Consider the following 13,367-nt stretch of genomic DNA (forward strand, 5'->3'; position numbering starts at 1 on the left):
AGTTACCAGATATTACCTCAACCAAGCTTACTACACTTCATACCGAGTCTCTTCCTTCCAATTGTGCTTGGGATCAATGATTGATTTCGATTCTACTAAGTATGACAAAACCCTCCAAAGCATATAGATCTCATCTAGAACCAAAGTGTTAAGGCCTCAATGCCTTAGCCTACCTTAAGCCCCCTTGGCTAACCTTAGAGAGATGAGAGATAGAGAGAGACATAAATCACAATGTGGGGCCTATCCCCTTAGAGAGATGAAGGGCCTAAGTGGGACATATGGAGGGCCTAAGTGGGGCGTGCCCTTTTGAGACGGAAAGAGAGAGTAGAGAGAGAGCCTTTTTGGGAGAGAAGAGAGAAGATGAGAGGTAAAGAGATTTAGGGAGAGAGAGCCCCTGTTTATAGAATTTATATATTTTAGGGTTTGTTATTTTTAGTGAGATCAAATCCAGACTATTGATATAAGAAGACTTGTAAGGTGAGAGACATGAGTCATCTATTCTTTAGATTCACAATCAAGCTTCAAGTGAATGCGTTAAAACCTTATCATCCATTGTCTAAACCTATTCCCATCAAATGTTTAAATAAAAAATATTCATATTTTTCTTTTTATGGATATCCATTCTTTATTCATTCAATCAAAATATCTTAATTCACAAGATATACCAAATTCATTATATTAATTCATAAGCTAAGGAGGCTTCATACAAGAAATAGAAAGTCAACTAGCCAAGGTGGCTTGAACCAAAATATGGCAAGCCAACCTTCCATGGGTGGGGTGTGCCACCATAGTTGGCCCCTCATGGGCCCCACTCAATTCTACCATGTGTTAAAATTAAAGGCCCCATCTTATGTGGTGAGTCCCTCATATTTTAGTAATTATTTAAATTATTTTGTAGAATATTAAAATAAAATTTATTTCTTTTTTATTATTTAAAACATTGATAATTGATTTTTTCTTATATTATAAATCCAAATAATATAACTAGAATACCAAAAGAATCACAAAAATTCAAATAAGCATTCTAAAAAGCATATAACATAAAATTAATTAAAACAAATTAATTTTGATGGGAATCAGATCCATATAGGTCTAGAAATCATGAATATATTGGAGCACTCCACCTGCAATTATGGATCACGATCCACACTAGCTCTCCCAAACTGACTTAACGGTTCCTATATCCACATTTTTATCCCTGCCATAAGTCTTCGAGCCTAGAATCCACTACAGGGGTTCATGATTGAGCGTCAAAGTTAACTAATAGGCTAGGGGATGTAATCTCAGTCTACAGACTACAAGTTTTTCTCTAGAGACAAATCTATGGTCCTCCAAACCATGATGCAACCATGGCTCCATGGTGCATAAGGATAATCTCTCGCACATGTACATGCTTCACCTGCAATGATGGATTGCTATATCGATACAACTATATGTGTACATGATGTATGATGGTACATTGATGAGGTTTTGGCTCAATCTTTATAGGCGAACCATCACACACAAGAGCTATACAGTCACTTGGCTCACTCATCTGGGCAACACCGACCTCATTAAAGGATGATCCACTGAACCCTCATCGATTTAACTATATGCCTAGGTACCTTGAATTTTCCAATTTTACTGGCCTAACACATCAAGCCAAGTCCGAGTATCGGCAAATAGTATTTGCCTAATATGGTCCAAATAGAGCACCACACTCCCACTAAGTTTATGTTTCATTATATAAAATGCTAATACAAGCTCGCATAAAGCCTTTAATGGCTACATAAACTCAACATCTCCAACTTGGCTTTTGAAGATGTTACAATCTTTCTATCAAGCATTTTTCATTTATTCTCTCTTATTACATTAATCATGGCTTTCGCTATTAATCCTTTCATAAATGATTTATGGAAGCAACACCTCTTTCTCTTTGCTCCTCGGATCTCATCCTAAACATGGTCGTAGACCATTTTTCATATCGTATCGCGAATCATGGACCTGTTGTCGTAGAAGATAATTATGTACCGTCATCGTATGGGGTTATATCTTCAAGGGCTCAAAGTAGTTCTTCAATCAAGTTGCTCCTTACTATAACCATACAACCAGCGCCACACATCCGGGTTCCATAGGTGAACAACATTATAGTATGATGTTCAAGCTGACCCATCAAACATAAACAGGTGCTCCCACTGGAATATTAAATTTACTTGGATCTTTCATGATAGAATACATGTATATCTGAATATCCAAACAGCTAAAATTAATTGTGGGATTGGGACGGTAGCAGCACCGACTCAATTATAACATATATACCATATACATTCTCGGCATTATTATGCTTATGACATGAGGTAGTATAGCAAGTATTGTGCAAAAAAAAGAAATAATTCAATGCCTATTGGTTTCACAATATGTAAAACCTTCCTGAACCACAAAGGTCAACTATACTAGTATTTTTAGTAGTAAACTCATATAAATCAAGTTATCTAATCCACACATCATGTGTCAAGGTGGCCTACCCTTCCTATGACATTCCCAATGGTTCATGGTCTTAAGTAATCAAGGATTCTAAAGAACTAAAAAATAGGTCACGTAATCGGTACTATGAAACATGAGTCAAGACATAAAGGTATTTAAAAACAATATATAAATGAATGGCACTTTCTCACATGTACGTAAAATGCTTTCAAGATCCATTTTTTTTCCTTATATAAATTACTCTTGACTTGGTATATTTTCACAACCAATAGTTAGAAAATAGCATGGTGGTTTAAAACGATTTTCCTTAAATACTTAGTGGACCTTGCAAGACTATGAGGTTTTCTCAAATCCATATCCATAGACTTAGGTTTTTCACAAATGATCCAATTTAATTTTTAAATACATAGTTAGTCTTCATAAATCATTTTACCGCATTCCCTTTTAATTATTTACCAAGACATGTTTATAACCACAACAACAAATCATAAAGTCCATCTTATAATTTTAACCAAAATAAAGCATCACTAAAGAATGGTTATCAAAACCTGACAAAATACTTCTGCTTGGCAAATATGGAGTATTTATCATGAGATAATTATCATATGCAATTCATCACATTACTGGAAATATTTCGTCATCATGGGTCCCCGGTCAATGAAACCTAACAAATAGTGGAAATTCTGACAGCCTCAGAATGGCCTAAAACTGGTCAAGATATTCATAAGGACTCTCAAAAGTTTCCTGCCAAGTTTTGTCACATTTCGACATGTCTAAGGTAAAGCATACTCAAACAGTTTCGACAGAATCAACCTCTAGCATCTTGAAATGGACCCTATAACTAGAACTATATTTTTAGTACGTCAAATTACTGTGGGACCACCGCCATTAGATTCGACATGATTTAAAACCCCTGAGGTCAAATTTCAGTGGATATTCCAAGAAGAAGTTATAGGCGAAAGATCAAAACAGGAGGAGTCGCACACTATTCCCATGCGGCCATCCTGCAACTAAACTCCATTAAAGGGATAATCACAAATAGTGACTTGCGATGCTTATATCTTCCTCGTCCGAGATCAGATCACTCTCCAACTTGATGGAGCATGTTCGTCTCGTTGAGATGAATGTTTCGATATGTGGCATACCCCACGATGACTCCCAAGCATGAAGAAAAGCTAGAGAGAAGTTGTTGATCCGTGAAGAAATTTGTAAGAAAATTAGCAGCGTCGCACCTTGCTCGAGCGGCCAAATCATGTGGATCGTGAACCCGATCGATGTGAAACTAGTTCCATCGCGTGTGTAAGGTCTAGGGTAATCGCTATTTTTAACCTTGTATGAGATGAACGGTTGGATTTCGTACACGAAGCCGATGAAGTGACTGTAAATTTTGATGCTAAAATTGCAGATTCCAGCCAAAACTCCAAAGTTGCAAAATCTTTGTCCGGACACGAAATCGAGCTACGTTTGTAGCCACGCGATCGTGACGGCATGCTCAGTGTGATCCAACAAAGATATCATAGAAAAATATCAAGGAACGAAACCACTATCGATTTGAAGTTTCAAGATTCATCCAAATTTCAAGACGCATGATTATGCCCTAAAACACGATCCATGGCTCGAAGTTGGTATCAAATCGATCACCATGTCGAGCCCTACAAGAAAAAAATCATCTTTCTATCCAACGGGCATTAGAACAACCCTGGATCATCCATGAAAAATTATGCACGTTCTAAAGCAACACATGGACTATTTTGGAATTCAACAAATTGTTAGGAAGGGACAAATCTGTCATTTTGCACCCAATTTTCTAATTTCTTTTAATTCACTTAAATCTTAATTTTCAGCAATTAAGTTTAATTTTGATCAATCCATCCATGTTTGGGCACAATTCTATATATACCACGTACTACCATTGTCACATGACCCTCATTCATTCACCAAGGAGAACTTTTCTTAATAAATTTTTTTTTCTTCTCATTGTTGGTTCACATTTGGAGAGAGAGAGAGAGAGAAAGGAGAGAGAAACTTTTGGATCGATACCCCTAGATTCAAGGTAAATCTTCTCTCTCTTCTTCTTCTTCGTCTAAGCCTCTCTCAGCGGCCATGCACGGCAGTTGCAGTGCCGTGCATGCCTCATTCCTTCTTCCCTCCCTATGGTTTCACAGGTCACGCATGGCTATGGCAGCGCCATGCGCGAGCACCTTTCATCTTCCTTTTTCGTTCATCTCTATCTCTCAGCATGGTTTGTAAATGGTGCTACTCATCGCCATCTGCAAATGTATTCTTGACGCCTCAGTGAGGAGCACAGACGGCGAAGCCCATTGCCGCACGTAGGGATATCATCATGTTGCGCACCTATCGCATATGACAATGCCCATCGTTGCCCATGATGGGTCGTGGCAATACCCATCGCCATGTGCGAGCTCCTCTCTTATGCCCTCTGTTTATCGCATACGGTGATGTCTATCGTTTTCCGTGAGCTCCCTTCGCGCGCTCGGTGACTATTGCCGTCCTTAAGCTTTCTTCGCGGGCTCGGTGCCTATCACCATCTGCGAGCTTTCTCCGTGCGCTCGGTGCCTATCGCGGTCCGTGAGCTTCCTTTGTGTGCTCGGTGCCTATCGCCATGCGCAGGGTCCTCTCCGTGTCTCACACCTATCGCTGCGTGCTTCAGAAAGAACTATCACTGCGCGCTTCACAAATGGCTATCGCCGCATGCTCTACGAGAGCTTTCAGTTGGCAAGGCTTAGTGCCAACTGGTTTTGTCTCTCTTCTTCTGTCAGTTGGTGAGACTAAGCGTCAGTTGGCTCCTTTCCTCTCTTCTCATGTGACACAGTCGGTGAACCTTTGCGTCGACTACTTTCTCTCTCCTATCTCCTGAAACAGTCAGCAATGTTTAGCGCCTACTGCATCTCCTCTTCCTTCTTCTCTCTCCTTACGTCTATCCCCTTGCTCTCTTTTACCATTCCTCTACTGCTCTCTCGTTCGACCAAGAGGGATTGAGGTTAGCATCTCATGACAGTTCTGTCGTTTAACAGTAACGTTGTCGTACCGAGTTCGTTTGGCCCGCTTTACTGCCACAACAGACTGACCATAATGTTTAGCTAGTCGATATAGACAATGACGTCTAATAGCGATTCCATGAGCGGGTCTCAATTACTGAGCCCGTTTTGCCACCACATTATGTCAATTATTCACTAGTCTAGTCACTGCCTTGACCTTCTCGCTTGGTCAAATTCTTCTCTCCCCCCGTCTTTCTTTCTTCTTCTTGAATGCGCATGCTTGTGTACGCTCATCAGAGAGGAAAAGGGTGACGTCTAACCCACCTGTCCCAACCTTTGCCATATATGTGTGTGATTGTAGAAAGCATAATATAAGATGAATATGAGCTAAGGGAGGCGATTCTAAAGTGTCATTACTAGGGGGCTTTCTTCGTGATCTAAGAGGGTGCCCATGCGAGTCAGCCCGAGTAAGTCCCGAACCCACCTTTTAAATTCCTCTCACAGGTTGGTAATATCTGTCCCCGTTTTCGAATGAGGTTCCCAAGAGAGCAATCTCACTAATGTCCTGGGTCTTCCCCGAAACTTGAGACATGAGCCACCGGATCGCCCAGGGATCCGAAGGGCGAGATCGAGGCACCTAACCAGCTTGGCGACTCCACTGAGGACTTACTACCCCTTAGTCAGATCGTTCTTATTTGGCTAGTTTCTTCTTTATCTGCTTTCATCATCTTTTCACATTCACTTATGGCTGCTGGGTTCTATAACCCATTCATCCAGATCGGGGATTTTCTTATCCCCTTATTCAAGAGTGTCCCTAGGGAACAAGGTCCTTCGGCTTCGTTCCCGACCATCCTCTTGAGCAAAGACCCGTTGTCTAGCTCCCAGGTCTTAACCTGGACCGGTGTGAGGAGGGACTTGAAAGTCCCTCATTCCCTATCTCTTCGCTCTGATAGAAATTCCACCAAGGTGCCTTCATGGGCGGCACTTATGTTGCCCCACATAGCATGGACCCAACCATTGGCAAGCCACTTACCGGTCATGTTTCTGAGGTATGCCAGAAGGCTGCCCAGTCCCTTTCTATAAAAGGCAAGCGAGTTGCCATTGCTTCCGTGGTTCGCCATAAGGCTACCCCCCACATTCCTACACCAGGGGTATCCCTAGCGGCTCAACATAGAGAGGCGGAAACCCCACGGTTTCCACCCCTTACACACACCACAAGACTCATGGGTCACCCACCCGAGTCACACTTCGGGGCAACCCTTCTGTTACCTCGAGTCCGTGTCCAGGATCGAACCTTTCGAGGACAGATCCTCCACACACCACTCATGTGCATCTCACTACTCGGGGCAATGCCATTACTGTGCCAACCTGAGTACACAGGAGACGACCTCCTCGTCCTCCTCCTATGCACACACAAGGACACCCTGTAAGGGGCAGGCCTGCAACTGTTCTCTTACAAACACCTGCTCGTAGTTCTCGGCCTCTTAAGGCCAGCTCACCTGCACGAGCTCGGGTGGACCCCTAGGTCCCTCAAGATCCTTCTTTAAGGGGTGCACATACGTCGCCATCTGAGGCCTTCTCTCGTCCTAGACTTAGGCCTCCTCATGAGTCAACCTTTCTCTCGCTCACTCCTTCTTCATTGAGCAAGCACCTTCAGCCTTGGTACTTGAAGGTTTTCCCCAAGAGTACCATCCTAAACTAGCCTCAACACTTTGGTCATGTCTCTGGAGCTCATAAGAGAGCTCGGGGCATGGGCCTCACAGAAGATCGAGTCCTTCATCCTCCTCGACCCAAGATGACTCCAGTTCCTGGCCCTCATCCTTTGCCACACCTGATGGAAACAACTCTCTCATGTGCAAGAAGAGTTGACCAACCATGACCTAGATCGTAGTTTTGGCAAGAGGTCCATCAAAACCTCAAGGCTAAACACGATAGAGGTCTGCAAATTTTGACTAGGGAGGCAACCAAGGCAGTCAAAACAACTAATTTTGACAACCCTCTTCACCTAAATCCCTTCTACCCCGTTCAGACAATAAAGCTTGAAGAAGAGCTCTATGAGCTCTGTGCTGTGGTTACTGTCACAAAGAAGACCCAGCCACTCAACAACCACGGTCCCAAGACCGTCGTGAATCGGCCTTGCAGCCACAGTCCCAAGACCGTCGAGAACCGGTCCAAACACGATCTGCATACCAAAGTCGAGTTCAGTCGGGGCATGTTGACCCCTTACTGACTGACCTACCATGTCCGACGCATCAAGCTCACAAACCTTCTATCGCCACTAACGTTGCCCTCCCTAGAGAAACGGTCAGTGTAATGGTCATAAGTGAGCCTAATGGCGTGCAGGAGGATCGCATGAACAAGTTTGAGGATATGATGCTCGCGATGATGGAAAAGATAGATCGTATTGATGCTGCAGGCCAGTCGGCTAGCCATGAGGTAAATTCCCATCACTCTGATGGTATACTTACATAGCAGCCTCCTCGAATCTACCTCGCAAAACAATTCTGTCCCTTATCTGGTCTCTCAGTCTGATGTTGATGCTGTGGTCACCCATAGCCTCAAATTCTAGGCATACAGGGGGTGACGCTTATCAAAGACCATAACCCTCCTATATTGATCAAGTTCCATTCCCCTCAGACTATAAGAAAGGGAAGTTTCCTCTATTCAGTAGAACCCCCTCCCCAAACCAGTATATCGCCCACTTCCAAGAGGCATGTCGGAAAACGACAACTATTGGGAGATTTCTTCTCTGCCAGTTCGTCAAGACCTTGATGGTCCGGCATTTCAATGGTATGCCCGACTTCCTCCAAACTCGGTGCATACATGGGAGGAGATGGAGAAATTGTTCTATCAACGCTTCTATGAAGTCAAGAGAGAGGTTCAAACCATCGAGCTTCTCACCCTGACTCAAGACCCCGATGAGGCTATAGATCCGTTCATATCAAGATGGAGAAACTTGGCTTCCCCCCATCCTAATCCCATGTCTGAGAAGGAAGCAGACCAAACTTATGTGCGGAATATGCGACCTGAAATCGCTCTATATGTCTACGCCTCCAATCCGATCTCCATGTCAGAGTTGATCTCTAAATCAGTTTGTATAGAAATTTTTTCACGTCATCATGGTGCGACATGACAGCCATCTACAAGTTTAGCAAGTAACAGGGGCAATGGTAGCTCTCGGAATAACACACGGAGCAGTCAACAGAAAGGGTAATCAGCGCAGTTGTCATGGTCACTGATTCAAAGAAGGCTTCCCCCCAAACTTTGAACCTCTCTAAAGGGGTAACTGCAGCAATAATAACACCCCAGGCTGGCAAGCAACCGTCGTACAATAAGGAACCTTGAAATAATCCTAAACTTTTTTTTTTTTTTTTAAATATATATATATATATATATATATATAATGTTAATAGTATTAACAGAAAAAAATAAAAATAAAGAAATAAAAAAATAAAATAATAAGTATATATTAGTAATGATAATAATAATAATAATACTAATATACCGTTAGGATATTGTTGCTTTTATATTAACAATAAATAAAAGATATTATTGTTAATATATTTGAGGGTTCAATTTTACTTGGGTGGACCTTAGGTCCAACACCTTAAAGGTTTATAATCACACTCCTTTAAACGACACCTTGCATTGAGGTGTATCTTTTTATACGCCTCTTTCTCTCTCTTTCTCTTAAAACATCCGGTCTTTCTTTTTATCTCGCTCTGCGTTCGTAAGTCAAGAGGCTACTCTTTTTCTCTCATCAACCTTCATCTCAAAACCTTCCCTATCTCTACTCTCTGTAAACCTCTCTCTCTAACCATGGCCTATGAACCATATACACACGAGACTACGATGACGCATATAATAAGCCCACATCCAAAACTGATGCTCACCCAATTTCGGAATTAATGTAAGTGACATCGTCTTCCTGAAAAATAGTCTGCTTTGAACAAATGGTGATATTTCCGTCCAGGATCTTTATTTTATAAGTTTTGTGTGTAAGTGACCTCATTGTCTCGAAAAATAATCCATTCTTTTTAAAAAATGACATGAAATAATTATTCCTGCTTATTATCATGAATTTTAGGTGCGATAAATTTTATGCGCACGCGACCTCATTATTTTGAAACATAACCTTTTTAATAAAAATTGTGATATTTTATCTATGTTAGAAATTTTGAATGCTGCAAATTATTGGAAATAAATTTATTTATTTTTCTTGTCTATTGTTAGAAAATTTTAGATACTGTAAAATTATTAGAAATAAATGTGATATTTGTGCTTTTAGTAAAATTGTGATATTCCTTTATACTATTTTTGAATATTTAGATATTGTAAAATTCATGTGCAAATGACTGCCTTATTATTTAAAAATTGATATTTTTGCAATTGATTATAGTATTGTTGTGAAATGTTTATTTGTGAATTGATATCCCATAAATTGTGATAATTCCGTATTCTTGAAATTCTATAAGAGTTTTTCCTATACATATTAAACTGGCAATTATGCTAGAATGCCTTTACGAACTGCTACCTTTCAAAATTTGAGCCCAAAATATTTGATTGGTTATTTTTGAAATGTTATTGAAAGTGACTGTTATTAATGGTTTCAGTGAAATTCATATTAATGATTTCAGTGATATGTTGAGTACATGATATTACTGCTTTCGAATGTTTAAAGAGATTTAGAAATACTTTAAGTATGTAAGTGGACTCATCCGGCGGTGAGGTATAAGTGGACCTATCCGGGACGCCGGTAGGGATTAATTGGACTCATCCGGTACGTCGGTGAGGTATAAGTGGACCTGCAGGGATTAAGTAGACCTATCTGAGACGCCGATAGGGATTAAGTGGACCCATCAGGAGGCTGATGAGGTATATAGGTGACCTACTTGGGACGCCAGTAGGGTATTTTGTGAAATCCTTTGAATTATGCACTGCCGTTAAAGTGTTATATGCATTTCAATTATTCAGATTATACTTAATGATGCATTTATTGAAAGTGAAATTGTTGATGCATTTCTGTTAATAGATTTTCTTTTTGAAAATATTGATATCTTTCAACTATGATTATTTTTAGGATTATGATGATCACTTACTGAGTAGCCAAACTCATCAAACTATGGTAAACATTTTTTCAGGATAACTGCGGATTCATTTTGAGTGCTAGTCAAGATCAACCTTGGAAGATATTGTTGTTGTGCTAGCTTTCTTTATTTACTTTGTAAGACCTCGCCACTGTAAATTTGTCCTATCAAGAGATGTATATATGTTTTGGACTGTCACATCTCAAGAATATCTGTATTGTAAATTCTTGGGGTGTGACAATTATGGTATCAGAGCAATAGGTTTAAGATTCTTAGGAAATTTAAAAAGAATGTACTTAAAATCACATTTATTGTGTGTACAGACCGGGACAAAGTCAAGATCCATAATAGCTGAAGCCAATATGGAAGGAATTCACAAAGCTTTGGAAAATATGGTTACTCTAATGCAACATCAGATGGAAAACAACAATCCACCCAGGAAAGTAAACCCACTGGAAACCCACTGGAAGCCGAGGGATGGATTATGAAATTAGAGAAAATATTCGAGGTAATGGAATGTCCTGATGATAGGAAAGTGGCCCTGGCAGTCTTTATGTTAGAAGGTGAAGCACAACACTGGTGGAGAATGGCAAAAGGAGTATTGGTCAAATAAAATAAACCCTTGACTTGGGAAGTATTTCTAGAGGCATTTAATGAAAAGTATTTCCCAAATTTTATTCGAGACAAAAAAGAAATGGAATTTTTAGAATTAATCCAAAGAAATAAGACAGTAGCATAGTACGAGGCCAAGTTTACTGAATTGGCCAGGTTTGCACCACATATGATTAACAATGAGGCAAGAAAGGTGAAAAAATTTGAAAGGGGTCTCAGGCCAGCTATCAGAAGCAGGATATCCGTCTTGAAATTAAGAACTTATGCTGAAACAGTGGATCGAGCCCAAATTGTCGAAAAAGATTTTGAAGATTACCAAAAGACAAAAAATCAAAAAAGCCATGTTAGACCCACACCATCTAATCGACAACAGTTTGAAAGGGAAAACAAGAAGCTAAGGCCCTTGCCACTTCAAAACCCAATAGAACCATGTAAGAAATGTGGGAAAAACCATGGATCCAGCCATTGTTATTGGAATACCGAAGCCTATTTTAAATGTGGAAAATTAGGACACCAGATTAGACAATGTCCTAGCTTACAGATGCAACAGCTTCCAAAGCAGGGAGAGATAGCTCAAAAGCCGCATATGAAGGGAAGAGTATTTGCAATCACCGAGCAAGACGCTCCGGCCTCAAAATCAGTGATGCAAGGTACTCTGACTATCTTCCAAAAAGTAGCTCATGTTTTGATTGATCCTGGATCTACTCATTCATTTGTGTCACAACACTTTGCATGCCACTTAAAGGTTGAACCAGAATAATTAGAATACATTCTAAAGGTAGCCACACCGATGGGAAATTCAATTAACACCAATATAGTGTACAAATCATGTGTAATAAAGATAGAAGAAAAGGAACTGTTGGTTGATTTAATACTCTTGAAAATTTAAGATTTTGATGTAATCTTAGGCATGGATTGGCTTTCTGCATACCATGCAAGTATTGATTGTTATAAGAAAATTGTTACCTTTAGTAATCCAGATCAACCAGTATTTTACTTCAATGGTGTCAAAGAAGACTCCTCAGCATATTTAATCTCTTGTATTCGAGCTAATCGCCTCCTTCGAAAAGGGTGTCAAGGCTTTCTTGCCTATATCAAAGAAGATAGGAAGGAAGAAATAAATTTGGATACCACTCCGGTTATCCGAGAATTTCCCGACGTTTTTTCAGAAGAATTGCCAAGATTACCACCTGATTGGGAAATTGAATTCTCTATTGAATTATTGCCAGGGGTAGCACCAATTTCTAAGGCACCTTACAGAATGGCTCCTGCAGAACTTAAGGAACTGAAACAACAATTGGAAGAATTATTAGATAAAGGTTTTATCAGGCCCAGTGTGTCACCTTGAGGTGCTCCAGTACTGTTTGTCAAAAAGAAAGATAGGACTATGAGATTTTGTATTGATTATAGACAGTTGAACCAAGTGACAGTGAAAAATAAGTATCCATTACCTAGAATTGATGATTTATTTGATCAATTACAAGGATCACAAGTGTTTCCAAAAATTGATCTTAGATCTGGATACCATCAGCTTAAGATTAAAAGTGAAGATGTACCCAAGACAGCTTTCAGAACAAGGTATGGCCATTATGAATTTTTAGTCATGCCTTTTGGATTAACCAATGCACCGGCTGCATTTATGGATTTGATGAATTGGATCTTTAGGCCCTTTTTGGATAAATTTATTGTGGTATTCATCGATGATATTTTAATTTATTCCAAGAATCAGAAGGAACATGAGCAGCATGTAAGAATGGTATTGCAAATATTAAGAGAAAATAAATTGTATGTCAAACTTAGTTTATGTGAATTTTGGCTTGAACAAGTAACACTTTTAGGACATGTTATATCAAAGGAAGGTCTATCAGTTGATCCTTCAAAGGTTGAAGCCGTTGTTAATTGGAAACAACCAAGTAATGTGGCTGAAGTTTGAAGCTTTTTGGGATTGGCAGAATATTACAGAAAATTTGTAGAAGGATTTTCTCGAATCACAACCCCATTGACTCGATTGACATAGAAAAATGTCAAATTTGAGTGGACAAGTGAATGTGAGGAGAGTTTTCAAGAACTAGAAGTTTGATTAACTTCAGCACCTATTTTAACTATTCCTGAGGGGAGTGGAGGATTTGTGATTTATAGTGATGCTTCACATAAAGGCTTGGGCTGTGTATTAATGCAATATGGAAAAGTAGTGGCATATGCATCC

This window comes from Amborella trichopoda, chromosome 6 (assembly GCF_054954075.1).
Source record: "Amborella trichopoda isolate Santa Cruz 75 chromosome 6, AtrichopodaSantaCruz75HAP2 v2.0, whole genome shotgun sequence".
NCBI lineage: Eukaryota > Viridiplantae > Streptophyta > Magnoliopsida > Amborellales > Amborellaceae > Amborella > Amborella trichopoda.